The sequence below is a fragment of the Pongo pygmaeus genome, chromosome 18 (assembly GCF_028885625.2).
Source record: "Pongo pygmaeus isolate AG05252 chromosome 18, NHGRI_mPonPyg2-v2.0_pri, whole genome shotgun sequence".
Lineage (NCBI taxonomy): Eukaryota > Metazoa > Chordata > Mammalia > Primates > Hominidae > Pongo > Pongo pygmaeus.
This window is the reverse complement of record NC_072391.2, coordinates 64,850,370-64,864,567: the sequence shown is the minus strand read 5'-3', so window position 1 is coordinate 64,864,567 and position 14,198 is coordinate 64,850,370.

Sequence of the window (14,198 nt, the reverse complement as noted above, 5' to 3'; positions counted from 1 at the left end):
ATCACGCCACTGCACTCTTCCAAGCCTGGGAGACAGAGCAAGACTCCATCTCAAAAAAAAAAAAATTTTCTTCCAAATACCACCTTTGTGCAAGAAACATCAATCTGAATCTGAATTCCCTTCTGCCAAGTAATTACAGTCATGCAGCACTCAACAATGGTAATATGTTCTGAGAAGTAAGTCCTATTTTATCATTGTGTGAACATCACAGACTGTACTTACACAGCCCCAGATGGTATAGCCTACTACACGCCTAGGCTACAAACCTGCACAGCATGTTACTGTGCTGAATACTGTAGGCAGTTGTACCACAAAAGCTAATATCTGTTCATGTAAATATATCTAAACATAGAGAAGGTTCAGTAAAAATACAGGATTACGATCTTATGCAACCAATGTCATATATGCAGTCCACTGTTGACCAAATTGTCTTTATGCTGTGCGTGACCCCGTTGGGGTCCCCTCCCCTCCCCTGGCTGAGAAAAGACCCAGGTCTTGCTTGGAGCAGAGCTTTGGCCTTGTGTCCCTTTTGGCCCACCACTGAGGGTCTGTCACTGTCTACACTCACAAGGCCCTAGAAGGGGCAGCTCAGATAGGACTCAAGGACCTTAGTCAAGACTGGTGCCTAATTCTTTTTCTTATTTATTTATTTATTTATTATTTATTTATTTTTTTTTTTTTTGAGACAGAGTCTCGCTCTGTCGCCCAGGCTGGAGTGCAGTGGTGCGATCTAGGCTCACTGCAAGCTCCGCCTCCCGGGTTTACTTACACCATTCTCCTACCTCAGCCTCCCGAGTAGCTGGGACTACAGGTGCCCGCCAACATGCCCAGCTAATTTTTTGTATTTTTGGTAGAGACAGGGTTTCACCGTGTTAGCCAGGATGGTCTCAATCTCCTGACCTGGTGATCTGCCCGCCTCGGCCTCCCAAAGTGCTGAGATTACAGGTGAGCCACTGTGCCCGGCCTTTATTTATTTTTTTGAGATGGAGTCTTGCTCTGTTGTCAGGCTGGAGTACAGAGGCACGATCTTGGCTCACTGCAACCTCCACCTCCTGGGTTCAAGCAATTCTCCTGCCTCAGCCTCCCTAGTAGTGGGGACTATAGGCAAGCACCACCACACCCAGCTAATTTTTGTATTTTTAGTAGAGATGGGGTTTCACTATGTTGGCCAGGATGGTCTCGATCACCTGACCTCATGATCTGCTTGCCTCAGCCTCCCAAAGTGCTGGGATTACAGACGTGAGCCACCACGCCCGGCCGACTGGTGCCTAATTCTTAGGGTTCGGCCTCACTGGGTGCACTTTGTACTTGCTCCCCACTGAGGTCTTGCCACTGTTCTGGACGTGGTGAGGGAGGGGACACTGCTCCCACTGAGTTGAGCCATACCACCCACTGTCCACTCCCACTCCTTGTTGTGCCAGTGACATCCCACTAAGAGAAGTTCAAGTGTCTGTTTTTCCTCTGCTATCATACTTCTTGATCTTTGCCAGTAGTCTAGGGTAGAGGGGTTGGCTCATGGCCAAATCTAGCCCACTGCTAGTGTTTGTGCAGCTTGTGAGCTAAGAATGTTGGTCTTGTTTTTCATTTTTTTTTTTGAGATGGGATCTCACTCTGTCACCCAGGCTAGAGTGTAGTAGTGCAATCACGGCTCACTGCAGACTCAATTGCCTGGGTTCAGGTAATCCTTCCACCTCAGCCTCCCGAGTAGCTGGGACTACAGGTGTGAGCTATCATGCCCGGCTAATTTTTAAATTTTTCTGTAGAGACAAGGGTCTCAGGCTGGTCTCTCAAGCAACCCTCCTGCCTTGGCCTCCCAAAGTGCTGGGATTACAGGTGCGAGCCACCATGCCCAGCCAAGAATTTTTTTTTTTTTTTTTTTTTTTTGAGATGGAGTCTTGCTCTGTCACCAGGCTGGAGTGCAATGGCGTGATCTTGGCTCACTGCAGCCTCTGCCTCCCAGGTTCAAGCAATTCTCCTGCCTCAGCCTCCTGAGTAGCCGGGATTACAGGCGCCTGCCACCACACCTGGCTAATTTTTGTATTTTTAATAGAGACAGGGTTTCACCTTGTTGGCCAGGCTGGTCTCAAACTCCTGACCTCTTAATCCGCCCAACTCAGCCTCCCAAACTGCTGGGATTACAGGCACGAGCCACCACACCCGGCATTAGAGATCCTGTCTTACAAAAAAAAAAAAGTACTGGGGGCGGTGGCTCATGCCTATAATCCCAGCACTTTGGGATGCCAAGGTGGGCGGATCACTTGAGGTCAGGAGTTCGAGACCAGCCTGGCCAACATGGTGAAACCCTGTCTCTACTAAAAATACAAAAATTAGCTGGGCATGGTGGTGGGTGCCTGTAATTCCAGCTACTTGGGAGGCTGAGGCAGGAGAACTGCTTGAATCTGGGAGATGGAGTGTCTTGCAGTGAGCCGAGATTGCACCACTGTACTCCAGCCTGGGCAACAGAAGGAAACTCCATCTCAAAAAAAAAAAAAAAAGGTCTGAAGTAGATAGTGGCAATGGGTATACAACATTATGAATGTACTTAATGCTACTGACATACGCTTAAAAATGGTTAAATGGTAAGTTTTGTTTTTTAAAATCACAATTTAAAAAAATTACTTTAAAGAAAGAAGAAGTGGCTGAACGCTAGATCCCTTCCTCAACTCAACCCGGATGGTGCTGCCCTTTCCCATACCAGCAGATGATAGAGAAGAGAGTGTCTCTAGACTTGGGAGCACCAGGCAGTTAGGAGTCAGATTATCATCTGAAAAGCAGAATGATTACAGAGAAGTTTATATACTGAATATGTAGGCACTGCTCTTCTTCTCTAGGAAGGATCTAGAATGCCAGCAGCCAGAGTATACCTGCAGGCAGGAGATTGGCAGAGACCTCAAGAGAAAATAATAAACACATTGACATGGACATTGAGCAGAGTGGGGAAGGAGGTTCTAAAGGAAATGACCACTCAGATTATATGACACTGAAACTGTGCACAAGCCCCACTCAATGCCTACTACTGCCAATCAGTTTTCTAGGGCCTGACTCTTCTATATAAGGAGACAACCAATAATCAGCAGATATTAGAGAAATAAAGGTAACGTGGTAAGCAGAGATGAAAGCAACAATAACAAAACAAATAAGAGGAAATGTGCATTCTGCATTAATATTCTCAGAGATATTAGAGAAGACATTACATCCATAAAGCAAGAACAGCATGCCTCAGGAAAAAAAGGGGGAAAAAAATTCCAGAGAGCAATGTTAAAGTTCTTGAAAAATGAAACATATGATAGCAGAAGTGAGAAACTCAATATAAGGGTTGGAAATAGAGTTGAAGAAATCTCCAGGAAGTAGAGCAAAATGACAGCAATGGAAAGTGTAAAGTGAAAGGGACCGGGTGCTGTGCTCATGCCTGTAATCCCAGCACTTTGGGAAGGCAAGGTGGGAGGATTACTTGAGGTCAGGAGTTCAAGACCAGGCTGGCCAACATGGTGAAACCCCGTCTCTACTAAAAATACAAAAATTAGCTAGATGTGGTGGTGCACATCTGTAATCCCAGCTACTCAGGAGGCTGAGGTGGGAGAATCGCTTGAATGTGGGAGGCGGAGGTCGCAGTGAGCGAAGGTCGCGCCACTGCACTCCAGGCTGGGTGACAGAGTGAAACTCCATCTCAAAAGAAAAAAAAAAAGAGACAGAGAGAGAGAATTTCCCATAACTGAGGTACTATGTGTGTTTCCAGATTGAAATGGCCTGTCCCAGGGTGGCTAGCTGTCACAGGCAAAGGGTCTCAAACCTTTTGGTCTCATGACCTCTTTTCACTCTTCAGTATTTTTGAGGATTCTAAAGAATTTTGTTCATGTTGGTTATATCTATTATGAAAGGAAAATAAAATCTTGTGACCCCAAACTCATTATGTCAAAGGGAAAGTTAAGCTTGGGAACCACAAAAACTGCCTTCCTTTCCCAAACGGACAGCTGTAATTTCACAGGCTTAGTTATGTAAAATGTAGCTCTACTAAGCACGAGACAATGCATAATTGACTCCCCTGACCCCTTTTCACATATAAAATGTAGAGTCACTGAGCTGCTAATCAGAGCCTCACAACAATGTCACCACTTGCCGCCCTGCTTACCCTCCTGCCCGCTTTTTTCCCCTTTCCTCCCTCCCCTCCTGCTGCCTCTTTCCTCTTCGGAAAAAGCACAGGACACAGATCGTACTGTGACTTGTGTCTCTTTTTCCCTGGGCGTGTCCTCAACCTTGGCAAGATAAACCTCTAAATTGATTGAGATGCCTCAGTCACTTTTTGGTTCACACCATTAATATTTACCATGTAAGAAATTAAAACAGAGAAAATGTTTACATGTTTATTAATTTATTTAAAATAATATCACGAAACCATTATATGTTAACACAACTTTTTTTTTTTTTTTTTTTTTTTTGAGAAGGTGTCTCGCTCTGTTGCCCAGGCTGGAGTGCAGTGGTGCGATCTTGGCTCACTGCAACCTGCACCTCCCAGGTGCAAGCAATTCTTCTGCTTCAGCCTCTCAAGTACCTGGGATTATAGGTGCATGCCACCAAGCCCAGCTAATTTTTTTTTTTTTTTTTGAGACCGAGTCTTGCTGTCGCCCAGGCTGGAGTGCAGCGGCGCGATCTCTGCTTACTGCAGGCTCCGCCCGCCAGATTCATGCCATTCTCCTGCCTCAGCCTCCCGAGCAGCTGAGACTACAGGCGCCCACCACCTCGCCCGGCTAATTTTTTGTATTTTTAGTAGAGACGGGGTTCCACCATGTTAGCCATGTTAGCCAGGATGGTCTCGATCTCCTGACCTCAGGATCCGCCCGCCTCGGCCTCCCAAAGTGCTGGGATTACAGGCGTGAGCTACCGCGCTCGGCCAGCCCAGCTAATTTTTATATTGTTAGTAGAGATGGGGTTTCATTATGTTGGTCAGGCTGGTCTCGAACTCCTGATCTCAAGCGATCCTCCCACCTCAGTCTTCCGGTGTTGAGATTACAGGCATGAGCCACTGTGCCCAGCCAACACAACATACTTTTAACGAAAAATAACTACATTTTTCCAAACCAAAAATAAGGTGAAAACAGTGGTATTGTTTTATATTTTTTTCAAATCTCTTCAATGTCTGGTTTAATATTCTGGTTTAATTCCCATATCTGCTTCTATACTCAACCTGTTTCAACATCACATGTCACAAACAGCCAGGCGCAGTGGCGCACACCTACTGTGTGAGCCAGCACTTTGGGAGGTGAAGGCAGGAGGATCACTTGAGGCCAGGAGTTGGAAGACCAATCTGGGCAACATAGCAAGACCCCTCTGTCTGTATAAAAAATAAAATAAAATAATCACATGTCACGTAGCCTCTGGAAAATCCCACTGTACACTCATGAAAGACTAAAAATATCTTTTTTTTTTTTTTTTTTGAGACGGTGTCTTGCTCCATCACCCAGGCTGGAGTGCAGTGGTGAGATTTCGGCTCACTGCAACCTCTGCCTCCCGGGTTCAAGCAATTCTCCTGCCTCAGCCTCCTCCCGAGTAGCTGGGATTACAGGCATGCATCACCACACCCAGGTAATTTTTGTATTTTTAGTAGAGATTGGGTTTCACCATGTTGGCCAGGCTGGTCTCAAACTCCTGACCTCATGATCCGTTTGCCTTGGCCTCCCAAAGTGCTGAGATTACAGGCGTGAGCACCGCGCCCAGCTGACAAATAACATCTTAATATTACTGTGAACCTAGTGTAGACTTTAAGGATATTTTAAAAGGACCGCACTTTGGAAACCACAGAGTTAAACAATATCAAGTCTCATTGGCTTCATGCAATAAAAATGTACTCCAATGAAGACTGGCCAGCTTCCCATGGAGAGCTGGCTTTTTCCATCATGCTGTAAATTATACCATCTGGAATGTGTGGTTTCCAAGTTTACTGAGAGGGGGGAGAAGGGGGCTGGTGAATCAGGTGGGATGCTTTTAAGGGTAGAGCCTGAGCCAAGCACACTGGCTCATGCCTATATAACATCAGCTATCAGGGAGGCTGAGGTGGGAGGATTGTTTGAGCCCAGGAGGTTGAGGCTGCAGTGAGTCATGATCACAGCACTGCACTCCAGCCTGGGTGACAGAACAAGACTCAGACCCTTAAACAAAAAAAAGACTAGGGCCTAGAGGTGGGGCATGTCACTGCTGCCCATATTTATTGGCCAGACCTCTGTCACTAGACCTCAGTTTAACTGCAAAGGGTCTGGGAAATGTCATCTTCCTGTGTGTCCAGGAAGAGAATTGGGTGTGGTGAACACTTAGCATCTGCTCCACTCCTGGGGTGATCGTGGCGCTCACATGATCCTATGACCGGAAGCCTCCACAGGGTCACTTCATGAATATTTCTCATGTTTCTGCAGCATTTTCAAACAGTTGCCCTGTTAGTGACAGCAGTTATAACAGGTGACTTTGACTTTGAGCATTTGTCCCATTCAAATTAATTTTTCTATTTTAATTATAAAAGTAATACATGTTCACACACACAAAGCATCGTTTCAATGATCAGAGGGATAAAAGAGAAAGGCAAACATTACACCCCATGGAACCTCCTTGAACTGTGTCACCACCAGAGAGAAGCATAGTGAATTCTCTCAAAAAGTTTTTTTGCATCTCTAAGCTTACATCTACATCTATTTTTTGGAATGCAGTTGGGGTCATATTATGCATACTGTTCTATAAATCTGGAAGGAGGGGCATTAAGTAGACGAGATAACATGCAGAAGCAGATGGAAGGTAGAATAACTCCTCTGCATGAATTCAGGGCTCCCTCTGGCTGAAAGAAGAAAAAGAAGAGTGTGGCTGGGGATGTGGCCGTAGAGCAACGACAGTCAGACCTAGCCTCCCAGCAGCACGCAGGAGAGGCAGCCAGATCCCCAGATGGACTGCCCAGTCCTCACAGGCAGATAGGGTATGGACAGCCTCACAAAAATGCCTGGGTCCCCAGCACTGCAGAGGCTTCAGCAAGTTGCTGGGCCTACAGTCATGATGACTAGGCATGGTGGCCTTCTCAGTGGTCATCTGTGAGGACACATAACCATGGACCAATTCCCCTCCTACCGCCTGTGTGGCATAACCCTGAACAGAGAACAAACACAAGAACAAACCTAGTGCCAGGAGTGGAACCCTGCCTGTTTTTGTATAACCCACAAGTCAAGAATGGTTCCTTCCTTCCTTCCTTCTCTTTCTTTCTTTCTTTCTTTCTTTTCTTTCTTTCAGAGGGTGTCTTGTTCTGTCACCCAGGCTGGAGTGCAGTGGCGTGATCTTGGCTCACTGCAACCTCCGCCTCCTGGGTTCAAGCGATTCTCCTGCCTCAGTCTCCTGAGTAGCTGGGATTACAGGCACCTGCCACCACACCTGGCTAATTTTTGTATTTTAGTAGAGACAGGGTTTCACTATGTAGGTCAAAATGGTCTTGAACTCCTGACCTCAAATGATCCATCTGCCTCAGCCTCCCAAAGTGCTGGGATTACAGGCGTGAGCCACTGTGCCCGGCCTTATTGATTGATTGATTGAGACAGGGTTTCATTCTGTCACGCAGGCTGAGTGCAGTAGGGGGATCACAGCTCACTGCAGCCTCAATCTCCTGGGCTCAAGCGATCCTCCAGCCTCAGCCTCCCAAGGATTTTTTTTTTTTTTGAGTCGGAGTCTTGCACTCTTGCCCAGGCTGGAGTGCAGTGGCGCAATATGGGCTCACTGCAAGCTCCTCCTCCAGGGTTCACGCCCTTCTCCTGCCTCAGCCTCCCAAGCAGCTGGGAATATAGGCGCCCGCCACCATGCCTGGCTAATTTTTTGTATTTGTAGTAGAGACAGGGTTTCACTGTGTTAGCCAGGATGGTCTCAATCTCTTGATCTTGCAATCTGCCCGCTTGGCCTCCCAAAGTACTGGGATTACAGGCGTAAGCCACCATGCCTGGCATTTTTTTATTTAAACCAGCTAAGAAGGACTGAAGTTTTTCTGAAGTTTTTACATTTCTCTCCCTCTCCCTCCATCTCTCTCTCTCTCTCTCTCTCTTTTTCCAAGACATGGTCTCCCTCTGTTGTCCAGGCTGGAGTGCAATGAGCTCCTGGCCTCAAATGATCCTCCTGCCTCAGCCTCCCAAAGGGTCGGGACTACAGGTGCGCACCACCACACTCAGCTAATTTAAAATTTTTTTTGTAGAGATAGAGTCTCCTGATGTTGCCCAGGCTGCGTCTCCAACTCCTGTGTTTAAATCATCTTCCTGCCTTGGCCTCCCAAAGGGCCAGGATTACAGGCGTGAACCACAATGAAAAAAAATCAAATGGAGGCTATTTTGTGACACATTAAAGTTATCTAAAATTCTAATTTCAGTGTGCAGACACGGAGTTTTATTGAAATGTAGCCTGGTTCATCTGTTACATGGTGCCTGTGTCTGCTTTTGGGTTCCAACAGCAGAATTGAGTTGTTGGAACAGAGATTGTAAGTGGTGCTCTCGTCACTTTGCTTTGCTGCTCAGTGCACTATAAATTTCAGTTTTGGGCCGGGCATGGTGGCTCATGCCTGTAATTCCAGAACTTTGGGAGGCCGAAGCAGATGGATCACCTGAGGTCAGGAGTTTGAGACCAGCCTGGTCAGCATGGTGAAACCCCATCTCTACTAAAAATACAAAAATTAGTTGGGCATGGTGGTGGCGGCCTGTAATTCCAGCTACTTGGGAGGCTGAGGCAGGAGAATCGCTTAAACCTGGGAGGCAGAGGTTGCAGTGAGCCGAGATCGCACCATTGCGCTCCAGCCTGGGCGACAAGAGTGAAACTCCGTCTCAAAATAAATAAATACATAAATAAATTTCAGTTTTGAAGTTACAACTTGATAGTTTTGTTGTGTTGTTGTTGTTGTTTGAGATGGAGTCTCGCTCTGTCACCAGGCTGGAGTGCAGTGGTGTGGTCTCAGCTCACTGCAACCTTCACCTCACGGGTTCAAGCCATTCTCCTGCCTCAACCTCACGAGTAGCTGGGATTACAGGTGTGCACCATCACGCCCACCTAATTTTTGTATTTTTAGTAGAGACAGAGTTTCACCATGTTGGCCAGGCTGGTTTCAAACTCCTGACCTCAGGTGATCCACCTGCCCTGGCCTCCCAAAATGCTGGGATTACAGGCATGAGTCACTGCACCTGGCCACAACTTGATAGTTTGGAGTACCAAATGTATCATCATACAATGACGATTTATTTTATTTTATTTTATTTTACTTTATTTTATTTTTGAGACAGAGTCTTACTCTGTCCCCCAGGCTGGAGTGCAGTGGCGTAATCTTGGCTCACTGCAGCCTCTGCCTCCTGGGTTCAAGCGATTTTTGTGCCTCAGTCTCTGAATACCTGGGATTACAGGCACGTGCCACCATGTTTGGCTAATTTTTGTATTTTTAGTAAAAACTTGGTTTTGCCATGTTGGCCAGGCTGGTCTTGAACTTCTGACCTCAGGTGATTCGCCCGCCTCAGCCTCCCAAAGTTCTGGGATTACAGATGTGAGCCACTGCGCCTGGCCTATTTTATTCCATTACCAGTGCATACCTATCATGTGAAAAGAATAAAGTAGGCTGGACGTGGTGGCTCACACCTGTAATCCCAGCACTTTGGGAGGCCGAGGTGGGCGGATCACCTGAGGTCAGGAGTTGGATTCCAGCCTGACCCACATGGTGAAACCCCGTCTCTATTAAAAATACAAAAATGGGCGTGGTGGCGGGCGCCTGTAATCCCAGCTACTCAGGAGGCTAAGGCAGGAGAATCACTTGAACCCGAGAGGCAGAGGTTGTGGTGAGCCGAGATTGTGCCATTGCACTCCAGCCTGGGCGACAAGAGTGAAACTCCATCTAAAAAAAAAAAAAGAAAAGGGAGAAGAGTCAATCAGTCAATCATTGTACTGAGGACCTGCCTTATGCTGGAGCCTAGAGATCTTACGGCTTTCCTGACTTTCCAAGGATGGGATTCAGTATGGCAAAGGTAGAGTGGGATCCAAGTGAGTGGGATGGGGGAATGGAAAAGGATTAACTAGGCTGCTCGTAGGGCCTTAGACAAAGGTGCTTCCAGGTCCGGTCAGCTCCCTGGGGAAGGCCACGAGGGCACCACGTGGCCCTTCCAGTCGATAACATCCATGTTCCTTTAGTCATGCCAGCATCGAAGCATGGACTGGATGGACTCTTGTTATCATCATGAGGACTGCAGAGCACATGACATCCAAGGACACAGCTGAAATCTCCATGCCACCCATCACTTTATCTTGGTTGCAGCAGGAATGAGGACCTAATAGGAAATCAGCTCACCCAGGCAACCCCATGCAGAAGGTTTTCCCACTTTTCCCAACAACCACCAGTTCTGGAGCCTATATCCACCTATTTGTTCAAGACATCCTACCTGCTTTCCTTTCTTTCTTTTTTTTTTTTTAGACGGAGTCTTGCTCTGTCACCCAGGCTGGAGTGCAGTGGCGTGATCTTGGCTCACTGCAACCTCTGCCTCCTGGGTTCAAGCGATTCTCCTGCCTCAGCCTCCTGAGTAGCTGGGACTACAGGTGTGCACCACCACACCCAGCTATTTTTTTTTTTTTTTTTTGAGATGGAGTTTCACTCTTGTCTCCCAGGCTGGAGGGCAATGGCATGATCTCAGCTCACTGCAACCTCTGCCTCCCAGGTTTAAGTGATTCTCCTGCCTCAGCCTCCTGAGTAGCTGGGATTAGCAGCACGTGCCACCACCATGCCCAGCTAATTTTGATATTTTTAGTAGAGACAGGGTTTCACCATGTTGGCCAGGCTGGTCTCGAACTCCTGACCACAGGTGATCCACTTGCCTTGGCTTCCCAAAGTGCTGCGATTACAGGCGTGAGCCACTGTGGCTGGCCCCAGCTAATTTTTTAATATATATATATATTTTTATAAGAGATAGGGTTTCACCATGTTGGCCAGGCTGGTCTCCAACTCCTGACCTCAAGTGATCTGCCCGCCTTGGCCTCCCAAAGTGCTGGGATTACAGGCATAAGCCACTGCGCCTGGCCCCTTCTTTTTTTCTTGCCTTTCCTCATCAGCTTGGACCCCAGGGTCGAGACCTACAACCTCCCTCTGGGTCATTATCTAGGGTGCCATGCCCAGTGATAGTATGTGTCCCTCCTGTCTACGACATGCCTGATCGGGGTCCACCTCATGTCCCATTCTCTCTCATACTCCATTATCAGAAGAATGAAGTGCCAGGGAATAGGCAGCAGGTGGCCTAGTGCCTCATCACCCTGTGATATCCACGGATCTGCTGTAACCTCAGCCTTCAGTTGGGGGTTGAGCATGGGGTGATGAGGGTGCATTCATAGTCCACAAAGCAGAATCGTATCCTAAAGTGGTGACTCAGCTTGGCCCCGATCAGGCCAGCAGCATCTGGGCTGTGCAGTATTTGGTGGAACCAGTGATTTCTATGTCATGTGTCTGCTGCCAAGGGAATAAGGGGAGGGAGGATCAGGCAAGGGGCTGAGGCCAGCTCTGCCTCCGCTCCACGTGCTGGCCCAGAATAGACCCTGCCCCTGGTCTGATGATCTTCCTCCATCCCCAGGGTCCTCAGGCAAGGGGGGGAAATGAGCAGGCCTAGGTTGGGGAGGGAGTCTGGCCCCAGTGCTCCTGACACTTGCTCCCCAGCTGAGAAAAGTAGACTTTTCTGTGAAATGAGAATATCATCATCTTGGTTGCCAGGTTTAGATTTGCCAAGAATGGGAGGCTGAGGCCTTGTTTCTTCTTGTCTGCACCCCCTCTCCTCTGTCCTAGGCCTTTGGATCACTGCTGAGGAAGGCTTCCCAAGCCCAGCCCCAGAAAGAACTGAGCTTGGCCAGGTGCAGTGGTTCGTGCCTGTAATCCCAGCATTTTGAAAGGCTGAAGCAAGAGGATTGCTTGAGCCCAGGAGTTCAAGAGCCTGGGCAACATAGCAAGACCCTGTCCTTAAATTAAAAAATTAAAATATAATTATGTACATATATATGTATATAAATCACGCCCTTGCCTGATCCTCCCCCCAACCTTATTCCCTTGGCAACAGACACATGACAAAAAAAAAAATGTAATCCCAGCACTTTGGGAGGCCGAAGCAGGTGGATCACCTGAGGTCAGGAGTTCGAGACCAGCCTGACCAACACAGTGAAACCCCGTCTCTACTAAAAATACAAAATTAGCTGGACATGGTGGTGAACTCCTGTAATCCCAGCTACTCAGGAGGCTGAGGCAGGAGAATCACTTGAATCCAGGAGGCAGCGGTTACAGTGAGCCGAAATCGTGTTATTGTACTCCAGTTTGGGCAACAAGAGCGAAACTCCATGTCAAAAAAAAAAAAAGGCCAGGTGCAGTGGCTCACACCTGTAATCCCAGCACTTTGGGAGGCTGAGGCAGGCAGATCATAAGGTCAGGAGATTGAGACCATCCTGGCTAACACGGTGAAACCCCGTCTCTACTAAAAATACAAAAAATTAGCCAGGCGTGGCGGTATGCACCTGTAGTCGCAGCTACTCGGGAGGCTGAGGCAGGAGGATTGCGTGAACCCAGGAGGTGGAGCTTGCAGTGAGCTGAGTTCACGCCACTGCACTCCAGCCTGGGTTACAGAGCGAGACTGCCTCAAAAAAAGAGAAAGAAAGAGAAAGAAAGAAAGAGAGAGAGAGAGAGAGAAAGAAAGAAGGAAGGAAGGAAGGAAGGAAGGAAGGAAGGAAAGAAAGAAAGAAAGAAAGAAAGAAAGAAAGAAAGAAAGAGAAAGAAAGAAAGAAAGAAAAGAAAGAAAGAAAGAAAGGGAAGGAAGGAAGGAAGGAGAGAAAGAAAGAGAGAAAGAAAATAAAGAACTGAGCTGGGTGTAAGCCACTGTCTTCAACCTTTGCAGCACTATAGGCTCCACGACAGAAGTTCTGAACTGGGACTGTAGACACAATGTGTCTTGTCTTACCACTGTAGTAAGGTGACAAGAGCAGGAAGACCTGGGACTTGGTGTATTTGGGGTCTCCCTGGGTTGGCCACAGTTCTTTCCAGCTCATTCCTCTTGTAGGCCACCCTGAACTTGCTAACCCAGGGCCAGACTCTGGACTATGATGAAGAAGCCATCCTGTGTGCTGGCACTCACCCTGGCTGTTCCAGTTTGTACCTTGGGAGTCAGTTTTCTGACCCCCGATGTTATGTCCCAGCTGGAATCTGAGGACAGGGCTGCTCAGTTGCGTTCTCAGGAGCCTGGTGAAGATATCAGGTCCAATGGGGCCTATGACCTTGAACTCCATTTTTTCAGGGCTGTCAATAACAGGAGGAGCATAGGTTGTCATTGGGTGAAGTTGTCCAAGATGGTTGCCTAGAAGGAGTTTAGGGGGTTGGATCCTGGGGTCCAGGCCACAGATGGAGGCTGCAGAGAGTGGAACTTGGGAAGCCAGTGCTGGAAAGGTGGGAGACTCTGGAGGGAGGAGTGAGGGGTGCTCTAGAAAAAGTGATGGATTGGAGAAATCCATAGGAATCCCTGGGGTGTCCACATAAGTGTCATCTCCTGACATGGGCAAGTGGTGGGTGGCATTCAGACCCAGCTTCTCTGGACCCTTCCTTGACTTTTGTTCACCCTGCAAGTACGGCTGTGGGCCGGTCTGTGGCCAGGTGGTCTCAGCTGGACCACGAGGGCTGTGTGCTTTGCAGGCCCCAGTAACAGTGACAAAATCCACTCAGGACATGCTGAAGGCAATAAGGTGATGGCTGGGCTCACAGAAAAAGAGGTGGGGGCCTTCCTGGACTAGGAAGCCTGAGTCATCTCCTGGTGGGTATCTCCAAGGAGTGGACCAGACCACAGGAGCCCCAAAAGACCCAAATTCTTTGTGTTCAATACCCAGCCTTCACATCAGCCCTGCTCCCTCCACCCCCAGGTTCCTAGTAAGCCCTAAGCATCTGCACCAGGCCCTGGCATGCAGTAAGTGCTCAGGACATATTTTAAGATAAAGGAATGAGCTCTGCCTCCTCACTGGGTTACAAGGGCCAGCACCTATTTGGTGTCCCCGGAGCTGAGTGTCAGGCCGCTTATTCCTCTGCCTCTAACATCCCCAGCAGCCCTTCCCACTAATTGGCTGCAGGCCTCAGCCATCATCTAGTACCAGAAAGACCTTGGATTTTGGAGTTAGAAACGGTGGGTTAGGGCAGAGATTCTCAAAGCTCAGTCACA